The sequence below is a fragment of the Vulpes lagopus genome, chromosome 19 (assembly GCF_018345385.1).
Source record: "Vulpes lagopus strain Blue_001 chromosome 19, ASM1834538v1, whole genome shotgun sequence".
Taxonomy (NCBI): Eukaryota; Metazoa; Chordata; class Mammalia; order Carnivora; family Canidae; genus Vulpes; species Vulpes lagopus.
The window spans coordinates 27,873,949-27,901,491 of NC_054842.1; the positions used below are offsets into that span (position 1 = coordinate 27,873,949).

The 27,543-nt window shown below is 44.0% G+C and overlaps 1 long non-coding RNA gene across 1 annotated transcript; it reads left to right on the forward strand.

Moving 5' to 3' along the window:
• Positions 1-27,172, forward strand: LOC121478569. Its single transcript, XR_005984519.1, has 3 exons — positions 1-196; positions 11,255-11,350; positions 25,656-27,172. It is a non-coding gene; the product is annotated as an uncharacterized LOC121478569 (long non-coding RNA).
• Positions 27,173-27,543: the final 371 nt, after the last annotated feature.

Consider the following 27,543-nt stretch of genomic DNA (forward strand, 5'->3'; position numbering starts at 1 on the left):
CTGCGCGTGAGGAGTTGTCAGTGTGGGTTCCCCCACGTGGTGATCTGATGAGGCTGTTGCTTCTTATAACCTATAGTTTGCTATCTTTAGGTCTTTCCAGAAAATAATCTTCTGGCCCCTGCCGGGTGGATACCATCCTAGCTACCCGTGATCTGGGAACCAAGCCAGTGTGGAGTGAGGAGAATCTCAACACTTGGTATGTAAGCTTTCACTTAGTCTCCAGGGAAAGTTTTAGTGGAGTAATATTTATAATATAGTACTTCATCCTCAATTTTGACTGATGGTGTCCCCTTATCCGGAGATATTTTAGACTAGCCTCTAGTCTTGGTCTGGGTTGGAGTCATACAGTTGTCTGGCATGTGGACATGGGGAGGAAGCTTGGGGGTATAAATGCTCCTTAAGGACTTTCAACCAGTCCTTCTATTTTCAATCCTATCTGCACCGATGCTTCTAGAAATAGCTAGTGTTGCCATATCCTGAGGCACAAAACTTTTGGGAGTTCTCAACTGAGCTGCTTCTTGTCTTTCATCACTACTGGCTTAAGATTCAATTTCTCAAGGCTACTAGGCAGGTTGCTATTCACCCTTCTGCTTTCAAGTCCCCCATCTTTTCATGTCTTTATGACTTTATCCTGTAAAAATCCTTTTGCTGTCATTTTAGTGGGGTTTCCAGAAAAAGCTGAAATAAGTGTGTGTATTTCGTCTGCCATCTTTAACCAGAGGGGACTGGGAAGGCAAAAGCAGCACATAGATTGAGGGACAATTTGAGGAGGAAAGAGAGTGGGATGATTGCCAAACGCAAACGTGCTGAGGATTTGGAGGAATGGAAACAACTTGGGGATGCTGAACTTGGTGGATGTGCTTAGAACCAAAGAAAGGGTAGTTCCAGGCATTCCCCTGGGCGGAGCCCAGGATATTGCTGAATCAGGGTCAGGTCACTATTCAGAGAACTGCTTCAACCTGTGTCCTGAAGTACTTATCAAGGACCTTAGTACTGGCCAGACTTTTTTCCTATTAATGTAATTTGTAAGGATTCTTTGCCAAGAGAGAAGCTAGCACATCTATAAGGATTTCTTTACAAAGATGTTTATTAGCAGCATTATTTGTAATACTAAATATTAGAAACAGTCTAAACCAAAGCTCAGGGATCCCTGGGTGGTGCAGCGGTTTAGCGCCTGCCTTTGGCCCAGGGCGCGATCCTGGAGACCCGGGATCAAATCCCACATCGGGCTCCTGGTGCATGGAGCCTGCTTCTCCCTCTGCCTGTATCTCTGCCTCTCTCTGTGTGTGTGTGTGTGTGACTATCATAAATAAATAAAAATTTAGAAAAAAGTTTTTAAACCAAAGCTCAGCCACAATAACCAATGGATCAAATCCAACCCCCCTTCTATTTTGGTAAGTAAAGTTGACCTGAAGCACAGCCACACCCATGTACACATTGTTTATATTTCCTTTCATGCTATAACAAGCCTTGACTATGGCCAGCAAAGCCTAGAATATTTACTAATTGATCCTTTAAGAGAAAGTTTGCTGACTGCTGGTCTAAATGACCAGTAAGAGAATGGATAAGCCAAATAAGGTACATCATACGACAAAATAGAATATAATCAATGAACATGATCTCTAAGAAAAAGTTTGGGGTTTTTTTCAAACTAGTAAAAAATACGCGTAACAAAATTTACCATCAACTATTTTTTTTTTAATTTGGGGTGGTGGAGGGGCAGAGGGAGAGGAAAAGAGAGAATCCCAAGGAGGCTTCACACTCACCACAGAGCCAGATGTGTGGCTCCATCCCACAACCCCAAGATCATGACCTGAGCCAAAATCAAGAGTTGGACACGATCTGAACCACCCATTGCCATCAACTTCTTTTTTTTAAGATTTTATTTATTTATTTGACAGAGAGAGAGAGAGAGAGTGGGCACACGCACAAGCAGGGGGAGCAGGAGAGGAAGAAGCAGGATCCCTGATGAGCAAGGAGCCCGACATGGGGCTCGATCCTAGGACACCGGGATTATGACCTGAGCCAAAGGCAGGCGCTTAGCCAATGGAGCCACCCAGGCACCCCACCATCAATTGTTTTTAAGTGTAGTTTGGTGGTGTTAATTACATTCATATTGTTGTGAAACAGCTTTAGAACATTTGTAAATCTGAAATTCTGTACCCACTAGATAACATTTTCCTTCCCCTCAGCTCTGGTAAGCACCATTATATTTCCTGTTTCTATGAATTTAACTACTTAGATATCTCATTTAAGCAGAATCATATAATTCTTTTTTTTTTGTGACAGGCTTATTTTAATTAGTGTGCTATCCTCAGAGTTCATGCATGATGTAGCATATGACAGGATTTCCTTCCTTCTTAAAGTATAATAAAATTCCATTTTGTGTATACACCATAGTTTGCTCATCTATTCATCTGTCAGTGGATATTTGGGTTGCTTCTACCCTTTGCTATTATGAATAGTGCTACTATAAATATACATAGGTACATATATATCTTTGAGACCCTGCTTTCTCATTTGGCTAAATACCCAGAAGTAGGATTACTAGATCGTATGGTAGTTCTATTTTTAATTTTGGAGGCAACATCAATTCTGTTTTCCATAATAGTTGTATAATTTTACAACCCTACCAATTGGAACAAGGGTTCCAATTTCTCCACATTCTCAGCAACGCTTGCTATTGTGTATAGTTTTGATAGTAGTATTCTAATGGGTATAAGGTGATATCTCACTGTAGTTTAGATTCACATTGTCCTGATGGTTAATGATATTGAGCATCTTTTTATATAATTATTGGCCATTTGTATATCATCTTTAGAAAAATGCCTATTCCAGTCCTTTGCCATTTTTGTTGTTTGTCATTTGTTCTTGAGTTATACGAGTTCTTTATATATTCTAGCATCCCCCTTTTGCTAGAATCCTTTCTTGGTTTTACAAAGGCTTGGGTGTTGTAGCTTTCATTTGGTCTCTATAGTTCTCACAGAGATATTCTGGTCCATACATGGAGTTAACTCTGTGTCTCTGTGAGGGGAGGAGAGACTAGGGAGTCTTTCTAGCCTGTCATCTTGCTGATGTGACTGTGATAGGCAAATGTTTTTTACCATTTTAATACAATTTTTATATTTCAATGTTAAGTTTTAAAAAGATTCAAACATAATATTTGTTTTTTACCATTTTAATACAATGTTTATATTTCAATGTTAAGTTTTAAAAAGATTAAAACAAAATTACACAGTCTGTTCTGAACTATATGAAACTATTCATAGAAAAGATACAGGTAAGAAATGTAGCACAATAAAATGTTAATTCTTTTTTGTACTCTCTAAACATTTTACAACAAATATATATACTTTTATAATCAGGAAGGGGAAAGGCAATTAAAAAAAAACAACAACACAGTGGTGCCTGGGTGTCTCAGTTGGTTAAGCGTCCAACTCTTGATTTCAGCTCAGGTCATGATCTCAGGGTCACAGGATCGAGCCCAGCAAGGGGTGCCTGGCTCATCGTGGAATCGGCTTGAGACTCTCTCGGTCCCTCTCCCCACTCATGTGTGAATGCTCTTGCTCTCTCAAACAAATAAACAAATAAAATCTTTAAAAAAAGAAAATTAGGGGATCCCTGGGTGGCTCAGCGGTTTGGCGTCTGCCTTTGGCCCAGGGCGCGATCCTGGAGTCCCGGGATCGAGTCCCACGTCGGGCCTGCTTCTCCCTCCTCCTGTGTCTCTGCCTCTCTCTCTGTCTATCATGAATAAATAAATCTTAAAAAAAATTAGAAGCTCAGAAGTAGACCAGGGGTCATAGGAAAGGAGTAATGTATTCAAGGACCCAAAGAACAGAGAAATAGTGTTCTGTAGGTGTGTAGAATAGAGTTAGAAAAAAGGGAACAGAACGAAGCAAAGAGTAAGAAAAATTTAATAGGAAGTACCTACGGGAAGGTTGGGTGGGAAGTAAAGAAATAACTTTCTACGTCAATCAAGATGTCCGAGGAGCTGACTGTGGAATATCCCCAGTAGATGCATACCTTGTACAGGAAGGCTTCCTCCCACTGTGACATGGCCCATACCCTTTATGCATAAGCGTCAACATGAGGCATGGGAACCACAGGGAAGAGAAAGGGGAAACACCAAGAATTTCAGTCTTTCGTGTGAGAACAATCCAAGGTTGCCCAACTTGAGGGAATTCCCATAGCAGGGTGACCAGCCATCCCACTTTGCCAGGACAGTCCTGCATCACAGGAAACTCCTTAGTGCCAGGTGAACCTGGGCATTTCTTCCCCTATAAGCCATACTCTATCATGCATGTGCCTGCAGGATATGGATTGAGAATGTATTCACCTTTTCTTTTTAATTTTTAAATTTTAATTCCAGTGTAAATCACATACAGTGTTCTATTCAGGCATACAATATAGTGACTCAACACTTCTATACATGACTCAGTGCTCATCATGATAACTGTACTCTTAATCCCTATAACTATCAGTTTGTTCTCTATAGTTAAGAGTCTGTTTCTTAGTTTGTCTCTTTCTATTTGCCCATTTGTTTTGTCTCTTGGACTGTACATATGAGTTAAATTATATGGTATTTGTCTTTTTAAAAAATTATTTATTTATTTATTCATGAGAGACACACAGAGAGAGGCAGAGACACGGGCAGAGAGAGAGGCAGAGAGGGAGAAGCAGGCTCCATGCAGGGAGCCCAACGTGGGACTCAATCGTGGGTCTCCAGGATCACACCCTGGGCCGAAGGCAGGCGCCAAACCGCTGAGCCACCCAGGCATCCCGGTATGTCTTTTTTTTTTTTTTTTAAGATTTTATTTATTTATTCATGAGAAACAGAGAGAGAGGCAGAGAGAGGCAGAGACACAGGCAGAGGGAGAAGCAGGCTCCTTGCAGGGAGCTGGATGTGGGACTCGATCCCAGGTCCCCAGGATCCCCCTGTGCCAAAGGCCCTAAATTGGTCTTTTTCTGACTGATGTATTTCTTTTTTTTATTTTTTATTTTTTATTTTATTTTATTTTTTTTTGACTGATGTATTTCACTTAGCATTATCCTTTGTAGCTCCTTCCATGTTGTTACAACTGGCAAGATCTCTTTCTTTTTATGGCTGAGTAGTATTCCAGTGTGTGTGTGTGTGTGTGTGTGTGTGTGTGTGTGCGCGCGCGCATCTGTGTACACATCTTCTTTTTTTTTTTTTTAGATTTTATTTGACAGAGAGAGAGAGCACAAATAGGCAGAGCAACAGGCAGAGGGAGAGCAGGGAGCCTGATGCAGGGCTCGATCCCAAGACCCTGGGATCATGACCTGAGCCAAAGGCAGACACTTAACTGACTGAACACCCAGGTGCCCCATATACTACATCTTAATCCATTTATCTATCAGTGGACATCTGGGCTGTTTCCAGAATTTGGCTATTGTAAATAAAGCTGCAATACACATAGGGATGCATGTATCCCTTTGAATTAGTGTTTTCATATCTTGGGGGTAAATACCCAGTAGTGTCATAACTGGATCATAGAATAATTCTGTTTTTAACTTTTTGAGGGACCTCCTTACTGTTTTCCACAGTGGCTGCAGCAGTTTGTATCTCTACCAACAGTGCATGAGAGTTCCTTTTTCTCCAGAAACTCATCAACACTTTTTCTTCCTCTGTTTTTTATTTTAATCATTTTGGCACGTGATATCTCATTGTATTTGTGATTTTCATTTCCTTGATAAAGAGTGATTTTGAACATCTTTTGTCTATTGGCCATCTGCATATCTTCTTTGGAAAAATGTTCATGTCTTCTGCCCATTTTTAGTTTTTAAGAATGTTTATTTATTTATTTATTTATTTATTTATTTTGAATGTTTATTTATTTAAAGATTTATTTATTTGAGAGAGAGAGAGAGAGAACATGAGTGGGGAAGAGGGTGAGAGGGAGAAGCAGACTCCCTGCTTAGCAGGGGCTCGATCCCAGGACTGAGCCGAAGGCAGATGCTTAACTGATTGAGCCACCCAGGCGCCCCTTCTGCCCATTTTTTTAATTGGAATATTTGGCTTTTTGGTGTTGAGTTGTATAAGTTCTTTATATATTTTGTGATTCATCTTTTATTAGATACTTCTCTTGACAGTTTGGTGGAACCCCGTGAATGAATGGGTACTTTTATGAAACATAGAAAACAGTTCTGCTCCGGGCAAATGTAGCTTGACTATAGCCTGATATAGTACCTTTGTGTGGAAGGTGTCTTCTGGCAGACATGGTCCCTAGGGTACACAGCTTGGCCAGAGCCACAGCTGGTTTTCAGGTCCCAGTCTTCTAACCGGTACCTTTGTGCAGTGCACACACCACACAATCATTGGCAGCAGGCCTACCCCTCAGGTTCCAAAGGATTTGTTTTCTGTCCTAGATGTTGCTTATATCAACAATGCCAGAATAAAGAAGACATTTTTTTAAAAAAAGATTTTAATTTATTTATTCATGAGAGATACAGAGAGAGAGAGGCAGAAACACAGGCAGAGGGAGAAGCAGGCTCCATGCAGGGAGCCTGACGTGGGGCTTGATCCCAGGTCTCCAGGATCATGCCCTGGGCTGAAGGCAGTGCTAAACTGCTGAGCCACCCGGGCTTCCCAAGAAGACACTTTCTTATTCATCGAACTATATATTTTGCCTAGAGACTGTCTGCCATGTGTGTAAAATCCAAAGTAAACCCTGGATTTTTTAAAAATTTGACATGTAAAGACCTGCTAGACACAGATGAAACATAAATAAATAAATACATACATACATACATACATAAATACATAAATAAATTTTTTAAAAAGACAACTGTGGAGGAGGGAGATATGGTAGCCAAGGATGAGTCTGGAAGTGGAACTCAGCGCTTGGATTCTGCTGCTCCAATTCCAGGGAGGAGAGAGCCTCCACCAGGCACACACGTGCCTTTTCAGTAGACCCTTTACTTGTGTTCAGTGCTAGAAAGGTCATCTTTTCAGACCTTCACTACATCTTCAGGATTGCCACAGCCTGCTTCCCTCTCACTCCTCCCTCTGAGTCTCTGATAAAATGTATGTTAGACTTTTAAAATATATTTTCTGGGATGCCTGAGTGGCTCAGAGGTTGAGCGTCTGTCTGCCTTTCGCTCAGGGCATGATCCTGGGATCCAGGATCGAATTCCACATCAGGCTCCCTGCATGGAGCCTGCTTCTCCCTCTGCCTGTCTCTTCCTCTCTCAGTGTGTATCTTGTGAATAAATAAATAAAGTCTTAAAAAATAAAAATAAATATATTTTCTATGTCACTTATCTTCCCTTCTGCCTTTTCCATCTTTTTTTCTTAAACATTTCTAAAAGTTTTGATTTGTTTAAGTAACCTCTATACCCAGCGAGGGGCTCAAACTTATGACCCCAAGATCAAGAGTCACCTGCTCCTCCAACTGAATCAGCCATGTGCCCCTGCATTTTCCATCTTTTTATCTCTTGGAATGATGCTCTGAATAATTTCTTCAGGGCTGTCTTCCAATTCCTTAATTCCATCTTTAGTTGTATTTCTTTTGCTGTTAAACTTATCCATTAAGGTTAGTAGGCATATGTGTATGTATTTTGGTTGTGGCATTTTGTCTCTAGAAGTTCTACTTAGTTCCAGGAAGACTTTATCACTTGCTATAGTTTCCTGTTCCCAAAGATGTTAACAGAGCTGCCTTATTGATCTACCTTGTTGAATTATTTGAGGCCTATATTGAAAGTATCGTCCTTCAAGAAGTATTTACATTTGCTTTTGTGGTGTGTGTAGGGGCACTAAGAGTCTCAAAGCACCGTGAACCAAGTTCAAGGATTGCAAGTCCCTGAGCCAGACTAGTGGCAGTGGCTACCATAGACAGAAATAAACCAGGAAAATGAACACACACATATATTTATGGAAGATGTGAGCACAGGGCTGCCTGAGATTGTCACTGGAGACCCAGGCACTAGGATGAACTGAGTATCTTCTAGGCAGAAGCGGCAATCCTGTTGGCAAGTGAGCTCCCAGGAAAACACAGACGTGGTGGGAGCCTGACAGAAAGCAGTCAAGACCATCCCAAACCGGAGGTAGAACAGCATCAACAGAGGTGAAATGTTGCCCCCCCACCAAGTTCTTACTTGATGAATTACAGCTACTAATGAGCCTTCCAAGGGCTCATTGAGCAGAAAAGTCAGCATCCTAATATGATGTCAGAATTTCAGGTGAACTGGCAAATATGTCAATCCTTGGAAGAAAGACTGCAAGTCAGGGGCAGGTGCTTAGATTTGGGACTTTTTGTTGTTCTCCAAATGCTGTGTCATCTTAGAAGGATCATTTCCTCTCTCTGGGCCTTGGTTTTTCCATCTGTGAGCAACAGTTTTATATTTGATCAGTATTTCCCAAATTTTACTTTATTTTTGTAAGGATTTTATTTGAGAGAGAGAGAGAGAGAGCATGCACACAAGCAAGGGGAGTGGTAGGCAGAGCGGGAGGGAGAGGGAGAAGCAGGCTCCCTGCTAACCAGGGAGTTGGACATGGGGCTCGATCCTAGGACCCCAGGATCATGACCTGAGCTGAAGGCAGATGCTTAACCAACTGAGCCACCCAGGCGCCCCTGTTCTTCAATTTTTAACCCTCACACAAACCCTCTAGGGATCTTATTAAATTGTGGATTTTGATTCAGTAAGTTTGGGACGGGCTCTGAGAGTCTGTTTCTACCTAACGAGCTCCCAGGTGATTCTCATACTCCTGATCCAGAGGCCCTGACTTTAAGTAGAAACATTGTACACAAACTCTAACCTCCCTCCTGGTTGGCTCTGGGCAAATAGGCTCCGGTTAAACAAATCCCCTTCTCAAGTGGATAATTCCATCTCATATTTCAGGACAGGGCTCCAGTGTCTCTTCCTTCAGGAAGCCTTCCCTGGGATCTGGGATCTTTGCCTACATTGCCTCTCACCAACAGCCTGGGTGGGCACCCTTGCCCAAAGCACTGTGAGCGTACCTTGGCCACTTTGCACTGTAATCATGGGCCTGACGTCAACATTCATGTCTCCAGTACTAGCACTCGATATTTGGGGTATAAATGAACCGAAGGACAAAGTAAGTTTTAACTGGGTGTAAAGGGATGGGGGTGATTCAGCAGATCCCTGACCAGGGCTCAAAAGGCAGGTGTCTGTTTATTCTCAGAGTTGCAAATATCTACTTGGCTCCTTAATGGTTTGGTTATGGACCAAATAATACCCAGCACCTTCCCCCTCCTGGTTCTTGTCTTGAAGCCCTAATCCCCAGGGTGACTGTATTTGAAGACAGCTTTCAAAGAGGTAATTAAGGTTAAATGAGGCCATAAAGGCAGACCCTAATCCAGTAGTGTGGTATCTTTCTAAGAAGAGGAAGACAGACCAGGAGTACGAGCAGAGATAATGAAGGGCGTCTGAGGACACAGCGGGAAGGTGGCTGTCTGCAAGCCAGGGTGAGAGGTCTCAGGAGAAACCAAACTGTCTGCACCTGAACTTGGACTTCCAACCTCCAAGACTGTGAGAAAATGACTGTTGTTCTACCTGCCCAGCCTGTGATACTTTGCTGTGGCAGCTGAGCAGACGCCACAGCTCCTAACCTGGGGGGGAATGGGACCTCCAGGTTCTGGGCTGTTTCTGCTTAACAGAAGACTACTTAACAGTAGCGCCCTCAGGGACTACTCAGCAACCTCCAGCTGTCCCCCTCCCCCAGGCCAGCAGAGAAAAATCCCCTCCAGGCTAGGTAGTTGTTTGTTTGTTTGTTTTTAAAGATTTTATTTATTTATTCATGAGAGACACAGAGAGAGAAAGAGGCAGAGACATAGGCAGAGGGAGAAGCAGGCTCCCTGCAGGAAGCCTGATGTGGGACTCCATCCTAGGTCTCTAGGATCACACCCTGGGCCGAAGGCAGTGCTAAACCGCTGAGCAACCCAGGCTGCCCCAGGCTAGGTAGTTTTTATGGAAAGATCAGAGAGGGGCCACCAGATGGAATTGGTGATACCTCAGGGATGCTGATCATTACTGTTACTCGGTGAGACATGTTTGAATTCCAAGACTTGATTTTCAGATCCCACCTTCTTGCCTCACCACTGCCTCTTGGTAGCTATACCCGGATATTGTCTGTGGCCCTTCAGCCTCATTCCTGCCTTTCCACATTCTTCTCTGTGTCTCCATGGCTGGTGGCCTGGAAACTGCCTTTTCCAAACTTCCTTGCCAGCTGGGCCCTGTGTCAGTTAGGTGTTGCTGGTGCAGGGCACTTGTGTGACTTGGTTGGAGGGCAGGAGCAGGGGAGAAGAGCCTCCCCCTGTTTCCCCCAGCCCCGATTGTGACATTCACAGTAGCTGCAGTAGGTGGATGCAGGCTGTGCACTGGTGGGGTCCTGGGGTGAGGGCAACAGTGGTGGCTAGGGTAACTGAGGCCTTCAGCAGCTTTGATAGCAGTTTCAAAGACACGAGCAGGTGGGCTTTGGCTTTCTGCTCAGTGGGAGAGACAGTTTTAACAGCAGCAATACTTCAGATGAATGGGTGGCAACAGTTCCTACTCATGGGCTCTGGGACAAAATCATCCCCTTTGCCTTTGGGTGGCACATATGTCAGAATTTCCTTCCTTGTTAAGGCTGAATAATATTCCGTTGTATGTACATATCACATTTTGCTTATCCATTCATGTGTCAGTGGATACTTGGGCTGCTTCCACGTTTTGGCTTTTGGGAATAATGCTACTATGCACATGGACATGCAGTATCTCTTTGAGACTCTACTTTCATGTATTTTAGATATATATCCAGAAGTGGAATTGCTGAATAATATTACAGTTATATTTTCAAATTCTTTGAGGAATCACCATACCTAGTTTTCCACAGCGGCTGTACCATGTTATGTTTCCACAAACAGTTCTAGTCATTGGTTTCTTTTCTTTTTTAAAGTTTTTTATTTATTGGAGAGAGAGTAGAGTGAGAGAGGGAGCACGGGAGTGGACAGGAGAGGGAGAAGCAGATTCCCTGCTTGAGCAGGGACCCTAATTTGGGGCTTGATCCCAGGACTCTAGGATCATGACCTGAGCTGAAGGTAGATGCTTAACCAATTGAGCCACCCAGGTGCCCCAGGCATTTGTTCCTTAATAACATCACTTTCTCTTCAGGACCATAGAATGGTGTGAACATGACAAAAGTGGTCTGAATATCAAAGGCTTTGAATGCCAGATAAACACCAAGCATTATACATCATTCACATTTGGTGACTGCTCTTGAATTGTTGAATTGTAGGAACCAAGCTAAGGCTGAAGTGGTGATGTATCTCCTATCCCCAACTGGGTTCCTGGACATCCTGGGTTCTAATTTTAATCTTTCCACTACAAGTAGGTAAGTCATACACCTTCATGGGCCTCATTTTCCCCATCGGTAATATAAAGTGATTGGATTTCAAGGTTGTTAACTATAACTAGTTCTGGAATTGTTTCTGAGATTACCTCTTGAGTAACTATTTTAATGGAATCTTCTAGAGTCAGCAACAACTTAAAAGCCAGAGAAATGATGGAGTAATTGGAGTTCTTTGGCAGGATCTCAAATTGGAGGGCCAAAGATCAGTCAGGCACAGGTGTTGGGTTGATCGGCTTAATATTTTTTAAACTTTTGAATCTGAATTGTTGTAATTACAGATACAGAAGAGTTTAAAATAATAGGGGGCTGGTTTTTTTTTTTTTATGATAGTCATACAGAGAGAGAGAGAGAGAGGCAGAGACACAGGCAGAGGGAGAAGCAGGCTCCACGCACCGGGAGCCCGACGTGGGATTCGATCCCGGGTCTCCAGAATCGCGCCCTGGGCCAAAGGCAGGCGCCAAACCGCTGCGCCACCCAGGGATCCCCAATAAGGGGCTATTAAATGTAAGGGTGTGGCGGTAAATTTGAAAACATAGAAAAAATAGATTTCTTGAAAAATGCAAAATACCAAAAATGACACAGGAAAAAGTGGAAGATATAAGTAACTCAATAACTATAGAAGAGATTAGAAAGGTAACAAGATTTGATGTTGAAAAGACATTTGGATGAAATGGCCGCATAGCTGAATCTTATCAAATCTTTGAAACACAGATGCTCACAATGTGATTCAAAATCTTGGCTACATGAAGTGTGGTCTATGGCCTAGCAGCATCAGCATCACTGGCAGCTCACTGGAAATGTAAAGTGTCAATCCCCCATGGAGATCTACTAAATGAAGCTCTGTGTCATTTAAGAAGCACTAGGCTAGGGCAGTGTTTCTCAACCTTGTTTGAACATGGGAATTATTTGAGGAGTTTTTAGAAATACTGGTATTTGGGATCCCTGGGTGGCGCAGCGGTTTAGCGCCTGCCTTTGGCCCAGGGCACGATCCTGGAGACCTGGGATCGAATCCCACATCGGGCTCCCGGTGCATGGAGCCTGCTTCTCCCTCTGCCTGTGTCTCTGCCCCCCTGTCTCTCTCTGTGACTATCATAAATAATAAAATTAAAAAAAAAAAAAAGAAATACTGGTATTTGAATCCCCTCACCAGAAATTGATTTAATTGATCGGGTCCATGGCTTGGGTATCTACATTTTAAAATACTCTTCATATGATTAATAATCAGAGATTTAACCTGGGCCATAGAGAAAGATGAAAGGTGACAAAGAACATACCCTCCAAATAGAAAAGAGCTACAGACCAATTTCATCTAGGATTAAAAATAATATTCAGTAATGATAAAACTTGAAAACCCTGAAAATTAAACAGTTGTCCCTCACAAGCTGCCTCACACATGACTAGAGGTTGATTCGATATTAGGAAAGCCACCAATGAATCTGTTCCGTCACTACGTTACAGAGAAAAACCACCATAACATACCACAAACACACTCAGGGTGGGATGCCTTGGGGGCGCTTGATCTCCACCTGGCAGAGGCATCATCTCTCCATATTGTCGCTCACCTGGCTGGCTTTACATGTCTCCCTGACCCCCGGTCCCCGCAGGCATGTGACTTTGTGACACATGCTTTGTTGCCAGCTCAGGCCTAGCCCAGACTTGCTGGGGCCACTTTGCCCTGTAGTCCTGGCAAGGCCGAGGCTTAATCGTGTCATTTGGAGGTGAATGACGGAGGTGTTGTCGTCACCTCTTCATTTTTCAACAGGCAGAGCTGGTAGGGGAAAGTACACCGTTTTCTTCATCTGTGGATATCCTGCCTCAGACAAGTTTGCCCTTTCTCAACCCTGAAAGGAGCGGAAGAGAGAAGGCAGGGGCCCACCTCCTGTGCCTGGGAAACGGGATGGGCTTCCTGCCCCCGCACTGTTGCTGGCTTGCGTTCCAGTGCACTGTGCCCTGTGGCTCACCTGCTTTGCCTTGCATTTCCTTACTTCCTTGACTTAATCATGCCAGCCCCTCCTTCTGGAACCATGAGCCTCTCATAGTTTTTAGTAAATCCCCATTTTGATTAGATACCCAGAGTCCATTTCACTGCTGCTGAACTATTCCTGAGCAACATCATTACTCTGACCCAAGGGGACTGACTAAGACAGGAATCCAAACCAGTGTTCAGCTGTGATGATGCATGTCACATGTCAGCTGTGATGACAGTGACCAAACAAATCCATTTTCTGGCTGTTGTAGCAGGATTGTGGAGCCTTGGGGTCATCGACAGCTTCCAGATTTGCCAGCTCTTCAGGGTTACTAAGGTTTCAAGGATTCCTAAAGAACTGCTGGGAACAACTGTGTTGTGCAGGGTCATTGTCACTCAGAGGTTGGGTTCCTGGGAGAGCACTGTGGCAGCCTGTAAGCTCCCTCCTCTAGACACTTCTCTCTCCTCCTTGTAGCAATGGTGCCACCCCCCTTTCTAGCAAACAATGGTGAGAAGTTGGCAGAGATTGTGCTACGTGAGCTTGTTTATTCTCCATGGAATGGATTTTATTTATTTATTCATCTAACAAACAATTATTGAGCACCTATTATGGCCACTTTGTGCTAGGGACAGATAGATCTGAACCCCTAAGCCCTACATTCTATTAGGGGAAGAGAAAATGGGTGGGGAAAAAAAACAGCCCTAAAAGATAAACTAGTCTAGTTTTTTAGTTTTTAGGTAGTCCTAAGTGACATGGAGAAAATAAGCATATAGAGAAGTAGCGAGGATGAGAGAGAGCTACTTAGCTCAGAAAGTCTGGGAAGGACACAGAGAATGGGAAGATCGGAGAGCTGAGCAGAAAGAAAAGCCAGCCTGTGGAGAGCAGGAGGAGCTTTCCAGACGGAGGGAAGGGCAAATGGAAAGGCCCTTGGTGAGGTGTCCATGGACTTGGCAAACCATGGAGCATGGAAGCCCCAAGTGGCTGCATACGGTGAGGGCGGGCATCTGAGGGGTCGACACAGGCTGTGCACAGAGGGGCTGGGACGTTTTTTCCCAATGCAAATAGGAATGGGAAGTATTAAGGAGGGAGGTTCCTAAGATCTGATCTGGAGAGATCACTGTGGCCGTGGCCGGGCTGTGAGAACTGTGCCAGGACGACGTCGGGGACAGGAGACAGGCAGGGAGGCTTTTCGCTGAGGCCAGAGGCAGCCAAGGCAGGAAAACAGCTGGTGATGCAAAGCCGAGCTTAGTCATCTGAGGTCCTTCCTCCAAGATAGCCCTGCAGTCACAACCTGCCGCTGCAACCCAGAAACACAGCAATTATGTGCCAGAAAAAAACCCCATATGTATTTATGCTCAAACAGCAGTCATCAGAGGGCACCCCCTCCTCATGCCTTCCCTGGGAACTCCTGACCACCCTAACGATGAACCCCTGTAAGCCAGTCGCCTCCTGAGCCCACCTGCTCTGGCACCGATGGCATGCTTGAATGCCTGGAGGATTTGTCACCCTCTCACGCCCCCCCCCCCTCATCCCCATGTGGTGGACCTCTTTCACATATTACAAATTATTGAGTTACTTTGACCTAATTTAGTTATTCATCTCAAATCCATCATCCTGGAGGGATGTGTTCATTCATTCCTTTGTCTATTTATTCACTCACTCAGTCAATAGACATCTGTCAAATCTCCATGCTGGGTAAGCCAAAGGTGGAGACCCCAACCCCCACAGGGAGTGGTCATCTGTACCACACCCACCATGACTTCTTATCGTTATTATTATTTTAAAGTTTTTTTTTTTAATAACCTCTACCCCCCATTGAGGCTAGAACTCACAATCCCAAGACCAAGAGTCACACGCTCTTCCAACTGAGGCAGCCAGGCGCCCCACCACCATGACTTGTTTTAAGCACAGTTCATTTTAAGCTAATTTTGCTTCCAGCAAAGAATGGTGCTAATTTTAAGCTCTTGGATTTTATTGCAACTGGTTCTTTATGAGGCACCAACACCAGCCAGGTTTTCAGAACACAGAACGAGATACCGTCTCTCTCTAGTAAAAGGAAGGAAATGAAAATTCACATTTGTTGAATATTTACTCTGCACCAGGTTTTACCGTATGCATGCTGTTAGGTCAGGGAGTTGCAGAACTAAAGTTGAAACCAGCTCTGCCTGACTCAAAGGTCCATGCTTTCTCCACTCCATGGTTTAAAGACATAGATCGAACTTAAATAGAAAGGAAGAACTTGGAGACATGTTCAGGCTCTCCTCAGTCAAAGAAAAGTGTGCCCCATAAAGGAAGAAAGGAGGTCACAGGTCACAAATGATAAAATCACACCGGCAACAAAAGAATCCCGAAAACAGTAACAAATGCAAAGAAAGGGACATCCTGGAAAAACCCAACAAAACGTTCCACTTCACAGAACGAGTCATCCCTAAAAGGCGCTGGAGAAAGATTAGAAACCGGATAGGTGGCTGAATAATTACTCCTCTGAAATGTTTGCTGGGAGGCAAGGTGCGCCTCATGCCATGTACTTAGCATCCAGCTGCCTGGGGGAATGGGGAGTGGGGTGTGGGGTGGAGGCTTCTGGGACTTCCAGGCCAAATCAGCCAGATGGTGCCCTCACCTATGGGGTCAGGAAAAGGAGCCTTCTAGCTCCCTGCCTCTCCACCTTGGTATCTGTACCCATAGGTTCATTGGCAGGCCGGAGAGTATAAGAAGCCACATGAGAGAGAAGCCAGATTTCTTTAGGAATGTCTACTTAACTTAAAAATTTGAGCTATTTTTACTTAAGCCTTGATAACAAATGTTAATGTATTATGCAAGAGAGAGCCAGTTTTACATGAAATTTTAAGATAATACAAGTCCTTGAGGAAATTTCATGATTTCAGTGGGCCGCTTCAAACTTTGTTCCCAGACTCCCAAATATCCATGATCTTTGGTGGGAAATACTGAGGTACTCCATACAAGTCTCAAACTTGTGTCAAGTGAACTACCCATGTCCCATCCTCAAATCAGTCTTAGCCAACATTCACTGAACTCTCGTCTTGGGCTAGATACGCTGCCAGGCACTGCCTAGGATTAATAAGATAGTGTTCATGTCATATGCCTTAAAATATGTCCACAATAATCATAATGTGTTCACTCTGCTAGAGTGGAGGCATGTGGAAAGAGTAATGGGCACTTAGAGGGGGAGTGATGATTCATTTCACCTGGGAGAGGGGCTATCATGGAAGACTTTGCAAAGAAGCTGAGGGAGAAGGACTCGGCCTTCAGGCTGTCACTCATTCCCAAGAGAGGAAACAGGGAGTCCCTGGAAGTGCAAGGGTGCTTTGGGGAAGCAGAGAATTCGCTGTGGCTGAGTGTAAGGAACATGGGAGGCACCACCCATTAAGTATGGGAAATTATTAGATTCAGATCACATAGGACTTGAATGCCATCCTGGGTGTCCTAGATTTTATTTGGGGGACAATGGAGGGCAGGCACTGAGAAGTTCAGAATTGGTGAGAAAGATTATCAAACCTGTGTTTTAGGTTTGCATAGATTGCCATATCACAATTTGGGGTAGCATTTTGACAAATGCATTTCAGTATAATTGATTTCCTCTCTGTAGTCCTCTGTGTTTTATGTACTTACAAAAAATTTTTCCTGGGAAAGACTCCATGGACTTCACCAAACCACCACAGGAGTTTATAGATCAAAGCCTTCGAACATTTGAAGATATTAGTAGACCATTTTCTTTCCTTTCTCTACATGTGGTAATTCTCTGATCAAGCATGCGTTTGTTTGTTTTTTTTTTAAGATTTTTAAACTTTATTTATTTGTGTGTGTGTGTGTGAGAGAGAGAGAGAGAGAGAGAGAGAGACAAGCAGACTCTGTGTCGAGTGCAGAGCCCTACATGGGGCTGGATCTCATGACCCTGAGATCACAGCCTGAGCCGAAATCAAGAGTCGGGCACTCAATGGACTGAACAACCCAGGTTGTTGGAACAACCCAGCCCCTCCCCCCATTTAAAAAAGATTTTATTTATTTTCAAGCAAGAATTTGTCAAACACCTCTCATATACTCAGGGCCATGTCAGTAGCTATTCTCTGGGGAATCTGGAACCAGGCTGCCTGGGCTGGAATCCCGACTCCATCTTTTCTAGCTGTGTTACTTGGACCAAATTACTTGAATCTCCCAGTTTCCTTCTCTGTAAAAGGAGGACAATAACAGTACTTATATCCTGGGGTTGTTGTGAAAATGAAAGCAGCTAATGTGCATGAAGTGTTAGCACAGTATCCAGTTCCCTGTCTGCGTGGGTCCAGACTACAGTGTGTTTAGTTATAGTATCGCTTAAGAGACACGATAACCTCAGGTGATACTAGAGAAGTAACCCAGTATTTGGTACAACTTTCATTATTTTGGTTACTTTTCCCTGGGTCTTCTTAAAGATGACCCAGAAAATTCTGCTAAAAATAGTAATAGAATCCCTTTGAAGTTATACTTACCCAAAATTTTAGTAGATGTTTTAGTTGGACTCCCCCTCAAAAGTGGACTCTGAGGCAAAGGATTTGAGGCAAGTAGCATATTTGGAAGTGATCCTGGGAAGCAGAGCGAGAAAGTGGGGAAGGGAGCAGGGGAAGGGAGAAAATCCAACCGCATAGGTTACCTTGGAGGCCCGCAGGGCCTCAATCCTGCCGCAGGGGCCCCTCTGAGAGGCTGTGTAGAACACACCTCCAACTGTCCCAGCAGGGCTTGAGGGGGCTGGTGGGTTTATCCTCATCTCCTGAGGGTTGTCCTGGGGGTGCCACTCCCCAGCCCTCCTGGCCCATCTGGACTGTGGGCCCAGCATGCTGCCGGGGGCAGAAAAAGCCTGCAAGCATAGACACAGAGGTGCCTGAGGGAGGAAGCCACTGTGCTGGGTTGTCTTCTAACAACGTCTGCCTCAGTTGGATGGGTGAGTTAAACACACCTGCCACAGTAAGCAAAAGAAGACGTGAAACAGTTTCATTTTTACTTTATCTGATTAAAAATGTGATTGAAAGGGATTTAACCTCAGCCTAGACTTTCACCTTCTACCCCCCTCCCCCACACTTGTCACAGTCTGTGATTTTCACGGGTGGTTCCTGTAGCAGCTTGTGTGTGATTCAGTCTTTAAGGGTGTGTTTATCAGAAATTCTCACCACCCACTCTTCCAAGTCCACATATTATCACGGGTAAACTTTTCAGTGATTTGAGGGGGGGGGCAGTGTCAGAAGATATGCATTATTTTGGTACCTGCTTATTAGCCAAGAAAACAGTTCTGGAGTGTTTCTCTTTAGCTGTTGTCTGTTAAACAAACACCGTGACTTGCACTGCAAAATCTTAGGACCGTGGGCTGGTTAGATTTCAGTATAAGTAGCACCACGAGAGCTTGCACTTCTTTGAATACATGAATGACTGTCAGAGTGTTAACTTCCATAAAAATCAGTTACATCTGCTCAGTTTCCAGGTGAGAGAGTGTGGATTCTGGAGAATAAATCTGTCATCATCATTTAGAAAATGTATTTGATGGTAAAGAAAATATAGAATGCCACATCTTTATCTACACTACGAGTACAAGGATATGTAAGTTATGTAAGTTTATAGACAAGAACAGGAAGGTAAAATGGGGAAATGAATATTGTTTTGCCAATACAGTCAATCTTCTTTTTAAAAACAGAAGAGAGATCTGCAGAGTCCTATAATCAAATCCCAGTGTGACATGAAATTTTTAGCGTGCTTTTTCTTAGCCTTGGCAACTTTTCCAGGATCAGTTACAGAGGAATTTCCCCCAGATTTTCTGCCACCCATTTGTTTCCTCTAAAAGTAGGCAAAAAAAGAGGGGAGGGAAGTTAGTAAGAGAAGCACTGTGAACATGGATGAGCTTCAAAAACTGTATGCTAGGGAAGCCAGACACACAAGACCACCTATTATATGATACCATGTATATGAAATTAAAAAAAAAAAAACTTCAAAACTACATCGAGAGAAAGCAGATCAGTGGTTACCTAGTGGTGGCTGGGACTAGGGATTGAATCGAAATGGGCATGAGAAAAGTTTTCAGGGTGATGGAATTGTCTTAAAATTGGATTATGGTGATAGTAAGTGTGGTTAAACTCCTCAAATTATGAGTTTTATGATATGCAAATCATACAATAAAACTGTTCGATACACTGCCGCATGTTTCTAAAATGCAAGGAAATATTAGCCAATTTCTGGTGACTGTGGGATAGAATAGCTCCTTCCCTCACAAATAACCTCCAAGAGCCCCCCCCAAATAAACCTCCCCAAACACACAATGTAGGGGATGTAGGGCAAAACCAGCATTTGCTTTGCAAAGGAACTTCAAGCGCAGCCTCCTGAGCCCCCTTCTAAGAGACTGTCCTCCAGCCACACCCCCCACCTGCCCCCACCAGACAGGCTAGAGCAGGACCATCCAATAGAAATACAGTGGGAGCCACACACCTGGACTTCTAAGAGTTTTTCTAGGAGACACATTAAAATGTAAAAGAAACAGGTGAAATCAGTTTAAATATTTTCTTTAACTCAGGTATGTCAAAATATTATCATTACAGCATGTAATCGATATAAAGAATTTACTAATGAGATGTTCTACATTTATTTTTTATGCTAAATCCTCAAAAGCTGATGTGGGTCTCTCACAGCCCATCTCAATCCAGCACATTTCAAGTACTCAGGAGCCACAGGTGGACAGCAAAGGCCTAGAGGCACTCAGCTGTTGATGATAATCCAAAGACCTCATATGAGTTGTAAAGAGGGAACGGTTTTATGGAAACATCCACTGCTAATTAAAAAAAAAAAAACATGTAAAGGTTGAATTGTTGAATTGTTCTGTGAAAGCACACTGATTTCAGTGCTCCTCACTTTTTTATAAATTAATTTTTCATGTGATCCTGAGGAATTTTTTAATATACTCACTCAATGGGTTTCGTTTTTAGGTCCTGGTGACTAAGTCCCCATGGTCCACACATACAGCCGTGTTGGAAATTAGCATTGCAGAGCCACTCGAGACCAGGAATCAAAACAAGAATTTAGTTGAGATGAAAGGTTACGACCTTTATCAGGAAACTGTGTCCTATCCTCACAAAGGAACAGCTGGGATGATCTACAGTAAGAGGTCTGTCTGGTAATGATAATTATTGAATTACAGCTACCAGCAGCCATCTAGAATTCTGGCGGCATAGATGAAGACCTATAGTTTGGGAGAGTCTCAGGTGGGCTTGTGTGGGTGGGTTTGATTGGGGGTAGGATAGAGGCTGTCCACTTTGGGATAATACAGCCATCTCAAGTACTGTCAAAATTCTTATTCTACAGATGCATCGATGTGTTCTGATCTGCTGTCTCTATTACAGAGAATCTGATTTATTCCACTTTCACACTTGTAGCTGACCACCCAGCCTTCTTGTGGAACTAAAATTGTCCAGCTGTAACACCTGGAAAACTATTTCTCTCCTTAGAAACCCTACATTGTCTCAGTAGACCCACATATCCAAATGAAAAAGCAACCTTATAAAATCAGCAGGAAGGAAGGCAGGTGACTGAGTTCTCAGTTCTTGTTGATTGTTCTTGGAAATCCCCTTTGCTCACCGCTACCTTTTCTTTTACTCTTCCTTTCCTGTGGCTTAAAATCATGCCCTTGGGATCCGGGCGTCTGTTGGGCCCAACTGCTTTTCATCCCTGTCTCCTCTTTCATTTCTTTTTCTTTTCCTCCCATACAGAAAGACCCACAGCCAGAGAAGGTGTTCTTATAGCCATCGGATTATTAGGCCCCTGTGGCATCTCACACAAATATTGGGATGGGATAGAACCTTTTACCCTTGGTCCCTGCAATTAATCTAGACCACCTTCACTTCACAAATCTGCTTCACCTTCTTTGTTCTCTGACTCTGGAGCCTTGATTCCAGCTTCCCAGGCCTCCATTCTCTGCTTTGGATATTTGTCTCTGTCTCAACCCACAGCCTTTTCCCATTCATACATTCTGCCTCCAGCCCCCAGCACTGTGATGGGGGAAGAAGAAATACTTCCACACCCAGAATCAGCCAGACTGCTTCTCCCCCAGCCACCAACAGATCCTGGCCTATATTAGCAGTCAACTTGAAGGCTTAGCTAACTTTGTTACCAGTGGTTAGAAATGAGTTCCACTTCTCAGCTTCCAGGACGGTCCCCTTCCCAATAGTGGCAGCTTCCCTTTTTGTTATTTATCAAACAAAGGAGTGCCTTTTTCTTTGTGTTAAAGAAAAACAAACTCCCAACCTGCTCCTCCATGCAAGTCTTAGTTTAGGTTTTCTGCAAAACCAAACCTTAGAGAGACTTGGGTCTTGGGTCCAGGTGGCCTTCTTGGGAGGGAACGGGAAGGGTAAGAGGAGAAAAAAGCCAGTGAGGGATGTGTTAATCCACTGGTTATTGTTGTGGCCAACTGGGCTCACTCTTCCTGGGGACCCTCTGAGGAAGTGGGAGAGAATATCCTCCAGAGTTGTGCCTCTGCAGAACCAGAGACTAGGGCCTGTTCCATCCCTCCAATGGTTGAGGCTGCCCTGGGAGTACTAATTGCCTGCATGCTTGGGGCTGACTGCATAAGGGCTAAGGAAACTACCAAAGCTGGAAACAAACCCTGCAGTGGAGAAGTTGAGGAACTCTACCAGTACTTGAGGTAGGCACTGCCAGTGTGTGTGGAGAATGTCCACCCTGGCTGTAGCTGGAATCCCAGAGGGCCTGGGGGAATGTGAGCGCAGAAAGCATCAGCTACCATTTGTGAATGGTAATTGAAAGCTCTCCTGCCTCATCCCCTCAAAAAAACAAAATATAAAGAAATGGAAATATCCCTAAGATCTGACATAACCTCTACAGCTCTTTCAAGTCCAAGAAGAGGGAATACTCAAGATAGCCGGCCTCCATAGTCAGGTCAGGGCCCATGCAATGGACCCTTTCACTGGAGTACCTTGTCTCCCAAAGCCTGAGTGTTTCTATGTAGATAGGTTTGTTTCACTACCAAAGTCAGGTGAAAAAGATGATCACCCAGCCGTTGTCACTCTTCATTAGAATCTTTTAAGGAAGCCGACTCAGAGGTGTGTGGGGCTTGGGGATAGAACCTTTCCCCCTCCTGTGCAGTCTGAGGCTTTGGGAACATTGAAAGGCAGGCTGCAAACTACTAACTATGGGATTACCAAAGCATCAGGATCATTCCAAACAGATAGACAATCAAGCTCATGGAAGGGGATAACCCAGGGGATCTGGGACCCTTCTCAGAACGTGATGAGGTAAGTTGGCCTTTTAAATAAGGATTAGGTATACTCATAGATATTACTCTTCATGATGGCACCATTGTTGTACTCAGAATGGGTACACAGACCTTTATTTATATTAGCCTATTTACTTAATTTTTAAAAGTATTTATTTATTTGAGAGAGAGAGAGAGAGAGAAAGAAAGAACATGTACAGAAAGGAGGGGCAGAGGGAGAAGCAGACTCTCCACAGAGCAGAGAGCTTGACAAAGGGCTCAATCCCAGGACCCCAGAATCATGACCAGACATTTAACTGACGAGCCACCCAGGTGCCCCTACATTAGCCTACTTAATACATAACAGCAGAGTAGATCTACTATTGCCAGTTGGCAAATAAGGCAATCATGGCTCACAGAGGTTAGAGACTCAGGGTTGCACAGCTTCATAAGCAGCAGATCTGGGATTCTAAACTAGTTCATGGGAGAAGAGAAATATGACTCCTGTTATGATTATATATACACCTTTTTATAGATCCAGGAAAACTGGCAACCTAAGGGGCCAGCCTGCACCTCTACAAAACAGAGTAGCAAATGGTTCAGAGCTCAGACTTTAGAGTCAGATGATGTCTTTTAAGATCATCAGGGAGTAGAATTAGATACAAAATTATCTCATCTTCCTTACAGTCTGTGATAAAATAGACTTAAAACTGTATTTTTTTTTTAGATTTTATTTATTTATTCGTGAGAGAGAGAGAGAGAGAGAGAGAGAGGCAGAGACACAGGCAGAGAGTGAAGCAGGCTCTTTGCAAGGAGCCTGATGCGGGACTCGATCCCGGATCCTGGGATCACGCCCTGGGCCGAAGGCAGACGCTCAACCGCTGAGCCACCCAGGTGTCCCCAAACTGTATATTTTAAAATAACAGTAGGTTCTATGTGCATGAGTATGTATAGTCCTAGATATTCGTCATGGGAACTTAAATGTTTTCCAGAAAAAAGTAACACGTTTCTGAAACAAAAATGATACTTTGTATCGTTCTACAAGACGCATTTGTGTCCCAATTACAGAAATCTGCTTATTCTTTGGGTCGCACATTTATATTTGGCAGCAAATTTCCGAAGTTGGCATGAACAAGCTTCCTTGGGCAAGTGTGGAAGGAAGAGCTTGCGTGCACACCCAGCAGAAATGAAACTGCTTGCTTGATGCGTTTGCAGGTCTTCCTACAACATGGAGAAACCATTTGAAAATCTATACTTGCCTCTGGGTAGCTGCAAACTTTCTTTCTCATTTTTCTTTTTCCTTGAAGCTCTAGATATGGATTTCTCTTGTGCTCCCTCCAGGTTCGCCATGAGTTATCAGGAGAAATTGCTCATCAGCACTGCAGACAAGGAATGAGCTGACACATAGTAGGTACTTCATTAAGTCAAAGATTCTCAAGCTTGGAAGGAACTTTGAAGGTCATGAGCCTGCAATGGACATCTGGGGTTTTGACCCATTCATTTTGCAGCAAAACTTCTCAAAAAAGGCCTCTCTATACTTGCTATCTATCTCCACTTGCCCACATCCCATGTTTTCCTCAAACTTGTCCAGTGTTTGGTCATCGTCCCCCACCCCCCCCCACCCCGCCCAACTCACTGAAATTGCTCTTGTCAAGGTTTCAGAGAGACCTCATATCACCCAATTTGGTGGTGACTTCTCTATTCACCAGAAACATTCAACACAGTGAACAACTCCTTCCAGTTTGAAATATTTTTTTTCTAGCTTTCATGAAAAACCACAGTCTCCTGGATCCTCCTGCCTTACTAACCTCTCCTTCTTAATCCCTGTTATTGAATTCCCTGCCCCTGATGCTTCTAGTTTTTGCCCATCCAAGGGTTCTCTTCACACCTTTCCTTGTTAATATTCCTTCCAGGCTTCTGGCTTTTTTTTTTTTTTTTTTTATGAGAGAGAGAGAGGAGAGAGAGAGAGAGGCAGAGACACAGGCAGGGGGAGAAGCAGGCTCCTGCAGGGAGCCTGACACGGGACTGAATCCCAGGCCTTCAGGACCTCACCCTGGGCTGAAGGCAGCACTAAACTGCTGAGCCGCCCAGGCTGCCTGCTTCTGGCTCAATATGTTCTTTCACTGATGATTCTCAAATTTATACTCTGAACTCCAGACTCAAGTATTTAACTGCTTATTTAACTTTGCCTTTTGGATGCCTGACAAACATCACAAGCTTAGAATGTGGAAAATGGAATTCTTGATGCTTTCCTCCCCAACCCACTCCTCCCTGGGTCTTTCTCTTTTCAGTTAATGGGACCACCATGAACCCAGGTGCTCAAGCTGGAAACTTAGAAGTCATGCTTGATTTCTTTCTCTCTCATCTCTGAATCTGGTGGCTCAGCAATCCTGTGGGCTTCCTTTCTTCAGTACATGTGCCAAATTCACCTACTTCTCTCAGTTGTCTACTTGTCCATTTCTCATCTTGATGCTTGCCATAGCCTGCTTCTGGTCTCCCTGCTTTCACTTCTCTCTTCCCTCTAATCCATTCCCAGAGCAGAGCTTTTAAAAATGGAGGTCAGATAATGTGGCTCACTGGTTTAAAACCATCTGGTGGTTTCCTATCACTCAGAATAAAATTCCAATCCTTCGATGAGACTTATAAGGCATCCATGCCTTAGCCTGGGGGTTGGCAACCTTTTCTATAAGGGTCTAGATAGCTATATGATCTGTGTGACAACCACTCAGCTCTGCTACAAGATAGCCATATACAATATGGTAAACAGATAAATGTGACTGTGTTCCAATAAAACTTTATTTACAAAATCAAGCAATGGGCTGGATTTGGCATGTGGGTCAGTTTGCTGACCCTGATCTAGTCCCTTTCTACCTTTCCAACTCTATTGCACACCACTCTGCCCTTCACGATGGCCTAGTCATACTAGCTGGGAAAGATCGTCCCCTCTCCCCTACCCCCCCCCCCACTCCGCCCCCTGGGTAACTGCCATCAATTCCTTTTGTCCCTATATGCTAATGTCAGACCCCTTGAATATGCTGCCCATGACCACTTTAGCCAATAGAATATAGTAAAATTGATGTTCTAGGACTTCTGAGATGAGAGGCCTAAGAAGATTGGCAACTTCTGCTTCCTTTCTTGGAATCCAGCCACCATCCTGTGAGAAAACAAAGGCCATACAGAGAAGCCATGTGGAGGAGAAGTTCTGGCCATAGTCGCAGATGAGCCCCTGGCCTACGGCCTCAACTATCTACTGGGGAGTTAACCATCTTGGCTCCTCCAGCCTCAGTCAAGCAGTCAGCTGAATTACGTGGACCAGAGAACTGCCTGGCTGAGTCCAGTCATTTCATAGAAGTATGAGAAAGAAAATGGTTATTACCTTAAGCTATTGAGTTTTGGCACTTGGTTTTACAGCCATAGATAACTGAAACCCTGGACGCCTTTCTGTTTCTCAAACCCACTTAGGTCATTTCTCCATCAGTACCAACCCACATTCTCTGCTAGGATCTTCACCTGGCTGGTCCTTCTCATCATTCAGTTTGGGCCACAGAACCTCAGTAGTATGTTTGTTTGGTGTCTTGGAAAGCTACCCTTTCTTTATGTTAGGCCATGTGTCTGATCACCACTACCCCCTCATCCTACCCTCATCTGGACTCTGGGATCAACTTGTAATGAAGGCCAAGCCAATCAGTAATCTTATTCCTCTCCACCCCTGACACACCCAACCTTATTTACTGACTAAAGGATGGACATGTGACCTAAGTCAGTTTATTTTTTATTTTTATTTTTTTAAAAAGATTTTATTTATTTATTCATGAGACAGAGAGAGGGAGAAGCAGGCTCCATGCAGGGAGCCCAATGTGGGACTGGATCCCTAGTCTCCAGGATCTGGCCACAGGCTGAAGGCGGCGCTAAACGCCTAAGCTACCGGGGTTGCCCCCTAAGTCAGTTTAGAGTCAGTCCCAGGAATTATTGGTGAGGAGAGACTCTTGGGGTTGGGGTTGGGGTTGTTAAGCTGATTGGGGTTGTTAAGCTGATTTAATGCACACCTGGAGCTGCTGGTGCCGTAAAGCTGTCCACCACAAGGCTGTCCTCCACAAGGGCAGGTCTGTCTGGGAATAGAGCCAACCCAAAGGAGGGCAAGGTGGAGGAATGCAGAGATAGACCTCAGATCCAGCCATACTTAAAGCTAGAATTTCCTTGGACTTTTAAGCTACAATATACTGACACATCTCCCACTCCACTATCACCTCTCTCTTCTTCTGTTCAAACCTGTTTGAGTTGTATTTCTGTCACTTGCTCTTAAAATACCATCAATTGCTTGACTCACCTTCCACCATTTCTACCAAGGGCTAGATGGAACCATATGAAATTTCTATTCTTGTAGGTCAAAAATAACTGAACATCAGTAATTTTGTGTGGGCTAACTTATTTGAACACCTCCAGAGACAGGGAACTCACTAACTTTTGTATCAGCTCAATTAAAAATTGGACAGACTTGGGGATCCCTGGGTGGCGCAGCGGTTTGGCGCCTGCCTTTGGCCCAGGGCGCGATCCTGGAGACCCGGGATCGAATCCCACGTCGGGCTCCCGGTGCATGGAGCCTGCTTGTCCCTCCGCCTGTGTCTCTGCCCCTCTCTCTCTCTCTGTGACTATCATAAATAAATAAAAAATTTAAAAAAAATTAAAAATTGGACAGACTCATTTGTTTTAGAGAGAAAGAGAGTGAGTAGGGGGAGGGTTAGAGGGAGAGGGAGAGAAAGTCCTCAAGTTCTCTATTCGAGCACAGAACCCGGTATGGGACTTGATCCCAGGACTCTGAGATCATGACCTGAGCTGAAATCAAGTTGGTCACTTAACGGACTGAGCCACTCAGGTACCCCCAGAAAATCATTGTTCTAAGACTCAAATTCATATTCCTGTCCCTTTCATAGTCCTGGGTGCTCTCCTCCGAACATATTTTATGTCCGGTGTTG